We start from the raw sequence: 13,688 nt of genomic DNA on the forward strand, positions 1-13,688 counted from the left end.
CAAGAGGGTCCAATGTTCTGCAGTAAATATTTAAAACTCATTTCCATTGCCATGTACAGTTATAACTTGGTGCTTGTTGGCGCTGTTGCTCTCATTTCATTTATGGTAGAGAATTTTCAATCGACCGGCCTAATTTCATACTGCGAAACGAGGAATTTAGCTGCTGACGTTAAACGAAGAGCGCATAAAGTCGAGGGTTGATGCTAGTTTGATAGCCGCAGCGAAAAAATGCGAAAGAGACTAGCAATTTTTTTCGCTTGTGCGGAATCGTTAATTTCAACAGAAAAAAAATGTTGTTAACAAGTTCAGGAAAATTAAATCCATACATTGAATATTAAGGAACTGCTAGTTTTTAATAATAGTTCTAGGATTATTTCTTCAGTATTTATTATTTTATAGAAAATCGCAATTTTTGTTAGATTTTCACATAAATGTATGTAACTGCTGTCTGCAAATCTACATACAGCTGTCTACATACATATTCCCATCTCCCAAGAGAAGTCGGCCCGCCATCAATGATTTAATGTACATATGTATGTACTTACTTATGTATGTATCTTCCAAACCGGTGAAGCCAACTTAACCAAACTTGCTGAGAAGTTTTTTTGGCGCCTCTTCATATGCTGGGAAAATGGGTATAATCAGATAATATCCAGGAACACGCCCCATATAACTGTTATGTGCATAACTGCTAAAAGTACGATAACTCACTGAATAAAAGCGCCACGAGCATTAAACTTCACAACCGAAATGGTGGGAAAGAGCTTTATAGGATCGGGTATGAAAGTAACAGTGGGCGCAGCACTGCTCACCTTTAGATGAAATCATATAAAACAAGTAAGGAAGGGCTAAGTTCGGGTGTCACCGAACATTTTATACTCTCGCATGATAAAGTGATAATCGAGATTTCATTATCCGTCATTTACATATTTTTCAAATACCGTATTTGTGTAAAGTTTTATTCCGCTATCATCATTGGTTCCTAATGTATGTATATATTATACAGAGAACGCATCAGATGGAATTCAAAATAGCGTTATATTGGAAGAAGGCGTGGTTGTAAACCGATTTCACCCATATTTTGTACATGTCATCAGGGTGTTAAGAAAATATTATGTACCGAATTTTATTGAAATCGGTTGAGTAGTTCCTGAGATATGGTTTTTGGTCCATAAGTGGGCGACGCCACGCCCATTTTCAATTTTCAAAAAAAGCAGCCTGGGTGCAGCTTCCTTCTGCCATTTCTTCCGTAAAATTTAGTGTTTCTGACGTTTTTTGTTAGTCGGTTAACGCACATTTAGTGATTTTCAACATAACCTTTGTATGGGAGGTGGGCGTGGTTATTATCCGATTTCTTCCATTTTTGAATTTTATATGGAAATGCCTAAAGGAAACGACTCTATAGAGTTTGGTTGACATAGCTGTAGTAGTTTCCGAGATATGTACAAAAAACTTAGTAGGGGACGGGGCCACACCCATTTTTCCAAAAAAATTACGTCCAAATAGGCCCCTTTCTAATGCGATACTTTGTGCCAAATTTCACTTTAATATCTTTATTTATGGCTTAGTTATGACACTTTATAGGTTTCCGGTTTTCGCCATTTTGTGGGCGTGGCAGGAAGCCGATTTTGCCCATCTTCGAACTTAACCTTCTTATGAAGCCAAGAAACACGTGTACCAAGTTTCATAATGATATCTCAATTTTTACTTAAGTTACAGTTTGAACGGACGGACGGACGACGGACGGACGGACAGACAGATATCCGGATTTCAACTCTACTCGTCACCCTGATCACTTTGGTATATATAACCCTATATCTGAATCTTTTAGTTTTAGGACTTACAAACAACCGTTATGTGAACAAAACTATAATACTCTCCTTAGCAACTTTGTTGCGAGAGTATAAAAAAACAAATCGACAGCTGACAATGTAGGCTTAGAGAAAATTTAGCGTTACACTATAGAACAACATATCTTCATTATTAACAATATTTCAAAAATAATGAAAGCGACCGCCAAGTTCGGAAATTTCAAACAAAATGTGGTCGGAATAGTGTTTTAACTGAGAAGATTAATGGAAATGGCGGCATTTTTAAGTCTTGCGTTGATTTTGGGAGACCCTATTTATCTACGAAAATAAAATGATGGAAACAACCAAGCCATTTCTCATCAAATTATTAAGTAGAGAATGCATTTTTACTACCGAATATTCATACATACAAGTACATATGGATACTATTACTATTCTCTCTTTTGCAATAATATTTTTAGGCTAATAAAATTCCAATGTATGCTTCATCAATTTAAATGCAATCCCCACAACGAAATGAGTTCACGAATGGTTCTAACAATTATTTTTGAATGAATCGTCAGCCCTCCGACGTTTAATCAAGCCAATTGAAGAGATCTTAATGTGGCAGAAACGGTCGCGTCATTGCCGCCACCACCGCCACCACCTTCGTCGTTCATCTTCGCAACGACCGCTAAAAATTTCGTGCCCATAAGCCACATCCATGCATCTAATGCGGCCGAGCTGATGGACAGATGATTCGCTCACTGTACGCTTTTATTGTTGACGTTGCCACTGCCACAGCCGCAGCCGCTTTTGTTCTACATTCTCGACCGCACTGCACATCTGTGTGTGTGTGTGTGGATGTAGTCGTTTGTAAATTGCTAACGGAAGTGGCTTCTTAAGTGCCAGCGCGTACAGCAATTGTTATGTGAGCTTATTGTTGTTGTTATTGTTATTTAGTAGTGCCAGCATTCTTATAATTTAGTACATTTGGCATTATCATTATAAAATCCGTTGCATGTGCGTGTGGGTAAGGGTGTGTGTATACATCCGTGTAATGTCAGTAGGCGAAGAGAGTTGAACAACGGCTGCAGGGGGGGGATCTTGTGGATTGTTTCGTTCAGTAAAAAATGGCAAGAACGGCAACAATGCCAAAAGCAACAACATTGATGGCATTTGCCACAGTTTTGATGTGGTGAATTACTCAGAGTGGCACAAATGTGGGGAAACCTACACACAAGCAACCAGATTCTGAATTAGCTAAAGCAACAATTATGTGGAACAACAACTGTTACAAGAACAAAACCTATAAAGTACAGCAGTAGCGGAGTGATCAACAACTAACATGGTTTTATGGAATTTCGTTTGCGTCCATTATTCCCGCATTTTCCTGCCCGTTCAATAGCACATACCATACAACTAATGTACGTTTTCATACACATGTACATACATATGTGATATATGTATGTACATGTATGTATGTTAGAATTATTTTATTAAAATTGACACAAATGGCACGTCACGCCAGGCTAAGTTAGCGGAGCCACGGTGTCGCGTAACTATTGTGTTGGCATTTTGGTTCAAAGAGCCCCGATCCAACAGGCAGCGACGGTGGAGAGTTCTCAATTGGCTTAACATTTGTATGCGTGTTGACTTAGGGGTATCTTTTGCTTTTATTTTATATGTACAGATAAAGAATGATAGAACTTTTATTTCCGCCACTGTTTAAGAAAGTTAGGAAATTATGAGCAAGCCAAGAGGTCTCCGCACTCCTCCATGATCAGCGTTGGGCTGACTATAAAAAATCTAATTTGAGAACCAGATGGAAGGCCAATACTTTTGGAACAACATCACATGCGTAGAGCACCGTACTTGGAAAAGTTGGCGTTGAAGCTAAACTGCCTACAGGAATAAAGGGTTGTTAAACTTATTCCAGTGTGAGAGCGCCTCAAAATTAGCGTTTTTTATAACATTTTCCATTATGGCCAGATTGAACAAAATTATAATTTTTGGGTATTTAAATTAAAACACCCAACATTTAGTATGAATAAAAATTACTATATAGTGGTTATTTATTATATGGAGAAACTATTTAAATCTTTTTAAAGAATATTATAACAACTGACTTTTGTCCTTTCAATGCCCAATAATAGGATTTAATCTTGTTAGCTCTCAATCATTAAATGTTTTTAATAATTTTCCGTTGAAAATATTACCATGATGCTTCAAATTACAAAACTTTTCATCAAATACCTTTAAATTTCACAAATTTATTTAATTTTCATTGTTTTACATTTATTATAAGTGATCTTGAACGATGCAACAAATCCCTCCGTTTACATATTTTTTTCGTAAGATTTCAATCTGGCCATCGCTCGTTTCCTTTTTTTTTTATGGCTTAGTTATGACACTTTATAGGTTTTCGGTTTTCGCCATTTTATGGGCGTGGCAGTAGGCCGATTTTGCCCATCTTCGAACTTAACCTTCTTATGGAGCCAAGAAATACGTGTACCAAGTTTCATCATGATATCTCAATTTTTACTTAAGTTACAGTTTGCACGGACGGACGGACGGCCAGACGGACGGACGGACGGACGGACGGACAAAATGGGCGAATCGACACCACCCCTCTGAAATATGTGTCTCCCGTAAAATGCAAGGACATGTTGTGTAATAAAATAATAAAAAAATCCAGGCGGGACGGACCCATAATGGGCGGTTTCTGGTCAACGTCTGTTCACCAAGTTAGGTGTGGCTAATTAAATAAAAGTATATAACGGAAAAGCAGGCTTAATAATCCTATTTTTAAAGATATCACTGCTAATTATAATTAATTCATAAGTACATCTATACTAAACAAGATCATTTTTAGTATTTTTATATGTATGTATGTATATGAAATTGTATACTAAAAGTAGAGAGTAAAATGTTTTCTATACCGAGTCACGTACAGTAATAGTCATACATATACATAGTATATGTATTGATATATAATTATGAGCATTGAACCATCTCAAAGTAGTCGTACATAAAATCACATACCAAAATGTGTAAAGTTCCAATACAATAACGACAAAGACTGCGATCGAACTTAGAATATACGACATTCTACAGATGTTATAGAGGAGAGTATATTCAATATATGTGACAAGACGTAGTAGATATACGCTTAAAGCACAGACGCTCTGGGTATACATATGTACATATATCATTTGGTTATAATTTTTGCTAAGGGAAAACTTCTCTATCGGAGTTCCAATAAGCATTGGAATAAATATGGTGCTGAAAGAATGTAAAAAAGGAAAGTTGCTATAACTAAAGCATTATGAGTAAAGTCTTTTACGTTGTTAAATAAATGTTGTTTTAGTGCATAGATTTCGCAAGATTCGACTGACACTTTAGTCGATAGAAACGGTCAACGAATTAGTCCGCTCTGTTGTGACCACTAGGCTGCTCGAGCCAGAACCCTGCTATGCAATGGATATCATATATGAAAACTTCTGAAATGAAGAAAAGGTAGAAAGAAACTATAGATCAGCGTCAGACTAAACTATTGTTGCGAAGGCGACAGGGGCATGCAGACTTGGGAGGCATTTGTACAAACAAATTTTGAACAGAAACGAATCGAACAAACTATACTAGACGCTCAAACAAACGCTCTGACGCATGCGCAGCTGTGCTCCTCTCTTTAGTGAAGCCATCTTTCTTTAAGCATCAAAAAGCGTTTTAGTAACTTTTTAGTTTTGTTTACTATAAACAATTATAATTTATTTAGCCTAAAGTTTCTAAAAATAAAAAACAAAATCTTCGATTTTCATTTCGTTCTTCGATATTCATTTTTGAGAATAATTTGTCATTTAAGCCATACACAATAGAAAATATCTAAAATATGCGAAACAAAAGTTGATAGCATTTAGCATTGGAGATAGAGGTTAAACCACTTTGATGAGGTATCTAAGGTATCTCTAGTAAAAATTCAGCTCGATCACTTCATTTTTGTTATTAAAAGTAAGAAGAAGTAAAGTTCTCAAAATCACATTTTTGAAAAAGACCCTCTTTGACCTCAAGCGCAAACCTCCTATTTATAAAGGTGCAATGTCTAGATGAGACATTGTAACGAATGTGAGTTGCAGATTTTAATTGTCGGCTATATGTTAGAAAATAAGTTGTAGAATATCTTTGTTTTTGAATTTGAACTCGTTTGCATGCGAAAGATGTAATTTTTTTGAAAAACTTGTATACGTGTCACTGTATTTTAAGACTTAGAATTAGAAAAAATATTTATTTGGAAAGGAATTTCAGCTGATCTCCGAGATCTCCTCTCAAAAAAGACATTTGCGGTGACAGCTATATGTATCTCTGGACTCTATTCTCTCAAATTAAAAAAAAACTGTTTTCGTTAAAGTAATGTTAAATCTAGTAGATAATTGGAGGAATAAGCAAAATAAAATTTTTTTGACATAATGGTGGTTTCTAAAAAAATGATTTTTAACCAAGATTTCGTACTTAAATAGCTTATAAAAAAATATTTATTTATTAAATAAAAAATTTATATTAATTACTAGAAAATATGTTTAAGAAGCTCTTGTTAAAATTTGAGACTAATCGGTTTAGCCGTTTCCTAGTAATTTTTGGACACCAACTTTGAAAACACCATTTTGAAAAAAAAGCGTTTAAATTTTGGAATGCACTTCCAAACACTCTGAAACGTATTTTCAAATTTGCTTGTAACTTTGAAAATATTCAGAGGAACGAATTGGAATTTTCTGTATCTTAAGTATACATATGTACATTAATAAAATAAAAAAATCATTTTTTTGAAAATTCTATGCGAATATAACCTCCTAAAGACGATTGCTAATTTGCACGTCGTACCAATTTCCTTTCTACACGCCACTAACGAGAACCCTGTAATATTACATCTGCCAAATATGTTCTCCAATATTATCCCTCATTTTTAATAATATTCCAAATTTGATTAAATATATTAAGAATTATTATATCGTTTAAAGTTTGCTAAAAGATTTACATTATAATCTAGTACTTGCGTGCAGTAAACTTAAGAAATTCCTCACTTCTGAAAGGTTTCATATTGATTTGTAGCATAACTTTTGTAAAAAATCACATTAAAATTATTTTTCGCCCTTTAATGGCTAAATGGAAGCGTCTTCATTCTCATGCGCTTATTGCCACCATTCGTATGCATATTAGTTGTAGTTGTTGTTTTTTGTTATTGCTGCTTTGGAAATTAATGTCAAAGTTCATTTATTATCGTCATTTGCGATGCACTGCCATGAAAATGAGGCGTCGTATGCATTCTTTTTTTGTGCGTCAGCTCATTGAGACGCCGTCTATGGCCGTCTACAAAGCATAATTGTTGTTGCTTGGCTATTGTTGTGCTCGCGTTGTCGTGTTCTTGATACGGTTGTTGTTGACTGCATTCAATACAATTTGTGCGGCGTTCGTTGGACTCTTGCCACTGTCGTTGCCATTGCCTTCGCCTGCCGTCACTGCTGGCGTATTCGCGATCGATCGCTCTCTTGTTGCTTCTTAGTTTGTTATTGTTGTCACCACCGTATTGCCGTTGGCATTATCTATAGCTGCAGTTTGTTATTACATTTACTATGTATGGCGTTGTTGTTGTTGCTATTTATGCATTTACATACTCGTAAATATGCATTAAAAACCAAATGAGCAAAATCAAACGAACGGCAGCGATGTCAAAAGGCGTTGGCGATAGCGACGCTAACTGGCTAATGCGTAGTTGCCCTGTAGGAAATTTTGTCAAAATTATTATTGCCAAAAGAAAGGTTTACACTTATATTCATGGTAAAAATAAATTGGCTCACCTCGATTTTTTAACCTCTACCAGCATTTTACTACTAGAAGGTGTAATTTTTTTTAATTTAAGCGGTTTATTAACTTATTAAAAAAATAGGGTTTAATCTAAAATAATACAAAAAGAATAAAAAAAACGAGTTTATTTTTATTTCGAAGAAATTTTTTTAACAAAATTTTAAATTTTCTAAAGATTTCACTTTGTATTTGTCACAAAGTTACCATACTCCATTATTTAATCTTGTAAATGGTACCAACATTATTTATATTATATTTTATAATAGTACAACACATAATTGAATAAAATAAATTTTCAGCGGCTAAAATAAGATTGACCACTTTAGTTAAATTACTTATTATTTTCTGCTTTACGTATGTATACGAAAGCATATGTATGTATGTATATACAATATTATTTTTACTATGATTATTGAAAACCGCGTTGGTGAAAATTTCCCCAGCGGGTACGTTCCGACAGCGTATGTAAATATTCGTGAATGCATATTAATATGTAAAAGTTAAACTTTGGCAATGAAAGCCGCTGATAGAGAAGACCATTTATGAAGTGCGGAACGGTTACAATTTTGGAGCACACACGGTCGATTGCCGGGACTACAAATAAATGTTTTTATGGCTGAGCAGAAGGGAATCAGGAAAAAGATGTCATGTTCCTCTGAGTAATTACTGGCCTGGTCATGTATACATACATATGCATGCGTGTACATGTCTCCTATTAAGATTTTTCCACACACATGTGTATGTTTTGTTTTCGTATTTTGCATTTTCTGTAGATAAGATTTCCGTTTCGAGCCACATGTCCGTAGTCAATAAATGTTTCTTGAATCCAATTGAATAAAATTGCATACATATGAACACATTGCTGTAAGTACTTTATGCATGCATATTGGCTACAAGCGTTGACCGCCCCATTGCCATCATATTATTTTCTTATCGCAGTGGCAATTGTGTGCTGGTGTGTTTGTGCGCGGATGAGTCAATACCTCCAAGAATCAAATTTTCATGTATAAATATATGTGTATGTATGTTTTAACGTATGAATGTACGTATTGTGTTAATGCATTTTAGTCAATATTGAAGTGCAGCTGCACTTCGGTACCGTAATGACGAATTCGATTTGCAGCTAATTTTAGAGGTCAATGAATAATTTTCAAAATAGACCTTTATAATAAGACACGTACATTTTTTCACTGGAATGAAAAGTGCAAAAAGACAACAACAAGCAATTGTCTTAATTTCGTTAACTTACTTATAATTGTTTCGTGACTACAAAAAACACCTAACTGGTGTTCCAAGTAGAGGTACTTTTTTCAACATCGGCCTACTATTGGATAATGTTCGACCGAATATGCCACTTCTAGCATGCAGTGAAGAAAATATAATAGCGGTAGCTGAGAGTGTACACGAAAAACGTGGAGAGTCGATTCCGCGCCGTTCGCAGCCACTCGGACTGACGTATGCAACAACTTGGCGCATTTTACGTCGAGATCTTAAATTGAAAGAAAACACAGCTTGTGCAAGAACCTAAGCGGCTCGACCATCCCAATCGGCATCACTTCGCTCTATGGGCCATTGAAAAGTTCCAAAAATATCCAACGCTTTCGAACCAAATTTTATTTAGCGGTGAGGCCCATTTCTGGTTCATTTGGGACTAAAAGCAATTTGAGGAGATTCAAAGGCCGATATTTCATCCAGAAAACAACCACAGTTTGTGGTTTGTGGGCAATTCCGCTTCTATTCAGGCCATGAAGCAAAACATCATGCGTGATTTCGCCAGTTACCAGTCGAAATGCTCGAACGAGTCATCGAAAATTGAACTCTACGAATGGGCCACCTGAGACGTAGGCGCGGCCAACATTTTAAAGAGATAATTAAAGATTAAATGCCGAAGAATGTTTTTTCTTCGAAAACATGTTTCTCCAAGAATATAAAAGAATTTATTTATCAATACAGATTATGCCTTAAAAATGAAAATAGTCTATATTCTATAGGTAAGATTAGCAACGCAAAATAACGACTTTGTAAATAATAGATGTCCCTCAAGAGACTCAGATACCTTTTAGTAAGGGATATTCAGTTATTGAACCGCACATTAGAATAGAACAGCCTTACCAATCTATTCTGTAGATTTCATATTTTACATACTTTATATAATAGCTAAAAGAATCTACTTTAATAGAGTACTCCAAATTCAGTTTAGAAAGCCTGGCGCTCAATTTTGCGGTAATGGTTCGACACCAAAGTCTACCAAAGTGAAGGCGGAACCCGAAAATATCTTCAATTCGATCAAGTTCTGCGACGAGACGTAGAGACAATCACTCTGGAATTCACAAGGCAGCGATAGGATACTATATGTATGTATATATTAGTAGTAAGTATTGCGTTCAGTGGTAATTGGAGCCTTTGTCCGATAAAAAATAATGTGATGTCAACCGCCCTTACTGTACTACTTTTAAAGTAATACCTTACCTCTCATTAGAGTAACCTACTCTGTTTCAAAACTAATAAAAAACAAACAGTTTATTTGTCGATTCCTGTCTTTAAGAATTTAATGTACAGGTAGACCTGTCAACGATTTAAACTATTACAATGCGAGCATTACTTTCCCTCTCAATGTTCCTATATTTCTCGCTCTCAAAAGTGAGCAAATTATTTTCTTATCGCTATCATGTGTTTAACATAGTATAATTGTGAAACTGAATCAAATGAGTAAATAATAAAATGAGACAGTCTTTTTTTTTTATTAGAATTTTTTGATATTATTTGTAAGCATGTGTATGTGTACGAATTACTCATTGGCAATGTTATTGTCTGTGTTGTTAGAATTATTTAGCTGCATAATGACAAATCTCGGTTGAGAGATTTGGCCACCAAGCCGAGGTTGGAACTCGCAGTCAGTGATTGTGAGTCATATTTAGAAAAAAAAGTCTAAAAACAAGTAAAGAAGACGTAAGTTCACGTGTTACCGAACTTTTCATACTATTCCAACTTCCAAGGAGCAAAGACGGAGAAATAGTTTTTTAAAATGTTGCGAAAGAATTTTCATAGGAAGGGGTTTCTGCGTGGCGGGCAACCTTGCTAGGCAAAGTGTATAGTGTTTTGTACACACTTGTATATTGAGCTTCTTCTTTCAAGACCGATACCCGCTCGCAGCCGTCCCTCTGGTGAACAGACGCTGCAATTAGACACTAGCGATCCCTTAAACCACATTTCTCGGAGTGACTGCGCTGAAGCTCCCTCTCTTTAAGTCATAACCGTAGGCTCCGCACCTTACACAAGGGTTGCTCACGTTTCCAGGGTGCGCGGAGAGGACGCAAGAGTAAGAAAAGGGTATACTATTGAGTCTTACGACTGAAATTGTATACTCAGAAGCGTAACTACACCCCATTAACCCCGCAATAGGAACTGGGGTCGTTCGGTATTTGGGGGCTTGAAAAGTTTTATATATTTATATAGATTTGGTCATCAGGTGGCATACCTTAAAGGCACTATTGGTGTAAAGTTTTATCTTGATATATTCATTTGTACTTGATTTGTATACTGAAAAGTGAAAGTATCAGAAGGGATTTAAAATTATGTTATAAAGGAAGTAGGCGTGATTTTTTTCGATTTCGTCCATTTTTACAGCATATGTAATGTGGGTCTGTCAGGATAATAATACCCAGCTAATTTGGTTTAAATCCGTCCAGTAGGTCCCGAGATATGGGGACCTACCACGTTCACCTAAATGTGGGCGGTGTCACGCCCGTCGTCCAGATTTGACACCGGCTTCTAGAAAGGCCTGTTGATTAATTTTAGGTGTAAAATTGTTTGTCTCTGGCGCATTCAGTTGTAGATTTATCGCCTTTTTAGAAGTTTTTAACAAAATTGATTGGACGGGATTATAATCCGAATTCACCCATTTTACAGAGTGAGTTGGAATGATATTATAGCTTGCTTGAATGGCTTAGGAGATATGTACATTAAACGTACGGTGGTCATTGCCCCCTTAAGGAAAAATGAGGTTCTGCCATAAATATTCCTTTCAAATGCAATTCGTTGGCCTAAATAACAATTTTTAATTTTATTGTGGAGCTTTGTAACGGCACTTTAAATTAATTACGTTTTGTGGACTTAGCAATGATTCGATTCCACCCATCTACTAACCCTCCTTGGGTACCAAGTTTCATCAAGATATCTCAATTTTTTCTCAGTTATCTTTTGCACAGATGGACGGACGGATTGACTGACAGACAGTCACTCGAAATTCAAGTTGCACGTAATCCTGATCTTTCACATACTAATGTATATGTATATAACAATATATCTATCTCGATTAGTTTGAGGTGATACCAACAACAAAACTATTATACTCTGTAGCAACATATTCCAAGCATATTATAAACAGGGCACATCTTCATAATTATAAAATATACTTAAATATAATAATATACTTCTGCAATGAAGACTTAGAAATATGTAGATACAAATGTGAGGTATTCAAATAGTGCTTCTTTCATCCTCTCTTTACAGTCTAGCAAGGTTATTTTGCAAGCAAACGACCAAGAACCCTCGTAATATAAGAAAACATGTTTCAGTAATGAATTGGCAGAAGAATAGTATATAATTTGAGGGCTTTAGTTTTGTGAAGCAAAATCTATCGAACAAATTTGTTCTACAGTAGATTTTTGAAATACCAAAATGAGTATCAATTGAATCAGTAAGCAATTGAAAAACTTTTATAATAAAATACAGCTATTAAATGTCAGCGACTTGGTTAAAAATGTGGATAAAGTGAGTGTGGTATGGAACTTTTCAAAAGCCAAGGAAAGCATGACAATTTGGTAACTTTAAGATTAGCGAAGTATGCTGGCGATCATTTGAAAAGTGTTTAAGCCTTTATTAATAAGAGAAAGTAATTTTCCTACGTTTTCCTTAGCTTAAATCGGCTATTTGTATAAAACAGACTTAGAACTTAGAATTTTTTAAGCAACTCATTAATGGAGAGCTTAAAAATCTCTCCTTTTGGCCGCCCAATATGTTTAAATCTTTACTATGAACCCATAATAGTATATGGAAACAAACGTATTTGGGAGCTCATTAAACCGTCATAACGTATATCAATAGCAACATTACTTAATGTTATCTGATTTTATTCATTTTTATTGCCATATTTTTTCAGCTGAATAAACTTCAACGTTTTAAGGGAAACATGAGAAAAGCGATAAGAAATCAATTGAACTGAAAGCAGCGGACAGCCAGCACAGAATAAGCTAAGAACTATAAACCGAGGCTAAAGAAGCGGAGCGGGTTATGACGAATGCGCGATGAACCATTGCAAGGCAGTCACGGTCTTAACGAAATGCGTGAAGACAAGCAATGGAAGTATGTATTTACTCAATTACCAGATTATCGGATTCTAGGTAAATGGTAATAAGTAAAAGTGTTGTTTGTTTCTAACGAAAATAACAACAATAGAAAACCAACAATCATATAGTGATAAGAATATAGCACATTCTCATGATAATTTTCGATCTCATCGATCAAATGCAAGGGTGTCATCACTACCGTGATATAATTTGATCATTGTTGGTAAACAAGAAGTAACAGTCAAATATGTATGTATGCGATGACATTGAGATGATATTGGAAACGATGGACAAATGAGAACACCCGTGAATGAATAAGTATGATGCAGGGCAGTCAGTATTTAGCACTCAGTCATATGCTTTCGAACAAGAAGCAATTCTTGACTATTTTTTATAAACTCTTGGAATATCATCATGGGGAAAAATTTATTACCCTGAATAGTAGGTAAAATAATTTAAGAATTTATGAAATCTTCAGGAACTAGTAAATTAACTTCAGTCAATGTTTCTCATTAGCATTCTCTGAAACCCTTTATACCTTATATTACAGTTTGAAAGTAGTTTAGCCTCTGGGAGACTAGTTTAGTCTAGAATATTGTCTAGAAAGGAAAAACAAAATTTTGAAATGAAGGTGACTTATATTTTTCTGTCTCTGTGGCGGCAATACTTTCTCATTCGATTTATATTTCTG

General features: G+C 35.4%; 1 long non-coding RNA gene across 2 annotated transcripts in view; it reads left to right on the plus strand.

Moving 5' to 3' along the window:
* LOC126762397 (uncharacterized) overlaps positions 1–13,688 on the plus strand; it is a 58,368-nt gene that overhangs the window by 1,687 nt on the left and 42,993 nt on the right. Inside the window, exon 2 of one of the 2 annotated variants that reach the window (XR_007667454.1) lies at positions 12,811–13,051. This is a non-coding gene — a long non-coding RNA (uncharacterized LOC126762397). The remainder of the gene's footprint in view (positions 1–12,810; positions 13,052–13,688) is intronic. The other variant, XR_007667455.1, reaches the window with a different exon arrangement.

The sequence above is a fragment of the Bactrocera neohumeralis genome, chromosome 6 (genome assembly GCF_024586455.1).
Source record: "Bactrocera neohumeralis isolate Rockhampton chromosome 6, APGP_CSIRO_Bneo_wtdbg2-racon-allhic-juicebox.fasta_v2, whole genome shotgun sequence".
Taxonomy (NCBI): domain Eukaryota; kingdom Metazoa; phylum Arthropoda; class Insecta; order Diptera; family Tephritidae; genus Bactrocera; species Bactrocera neohumeralis.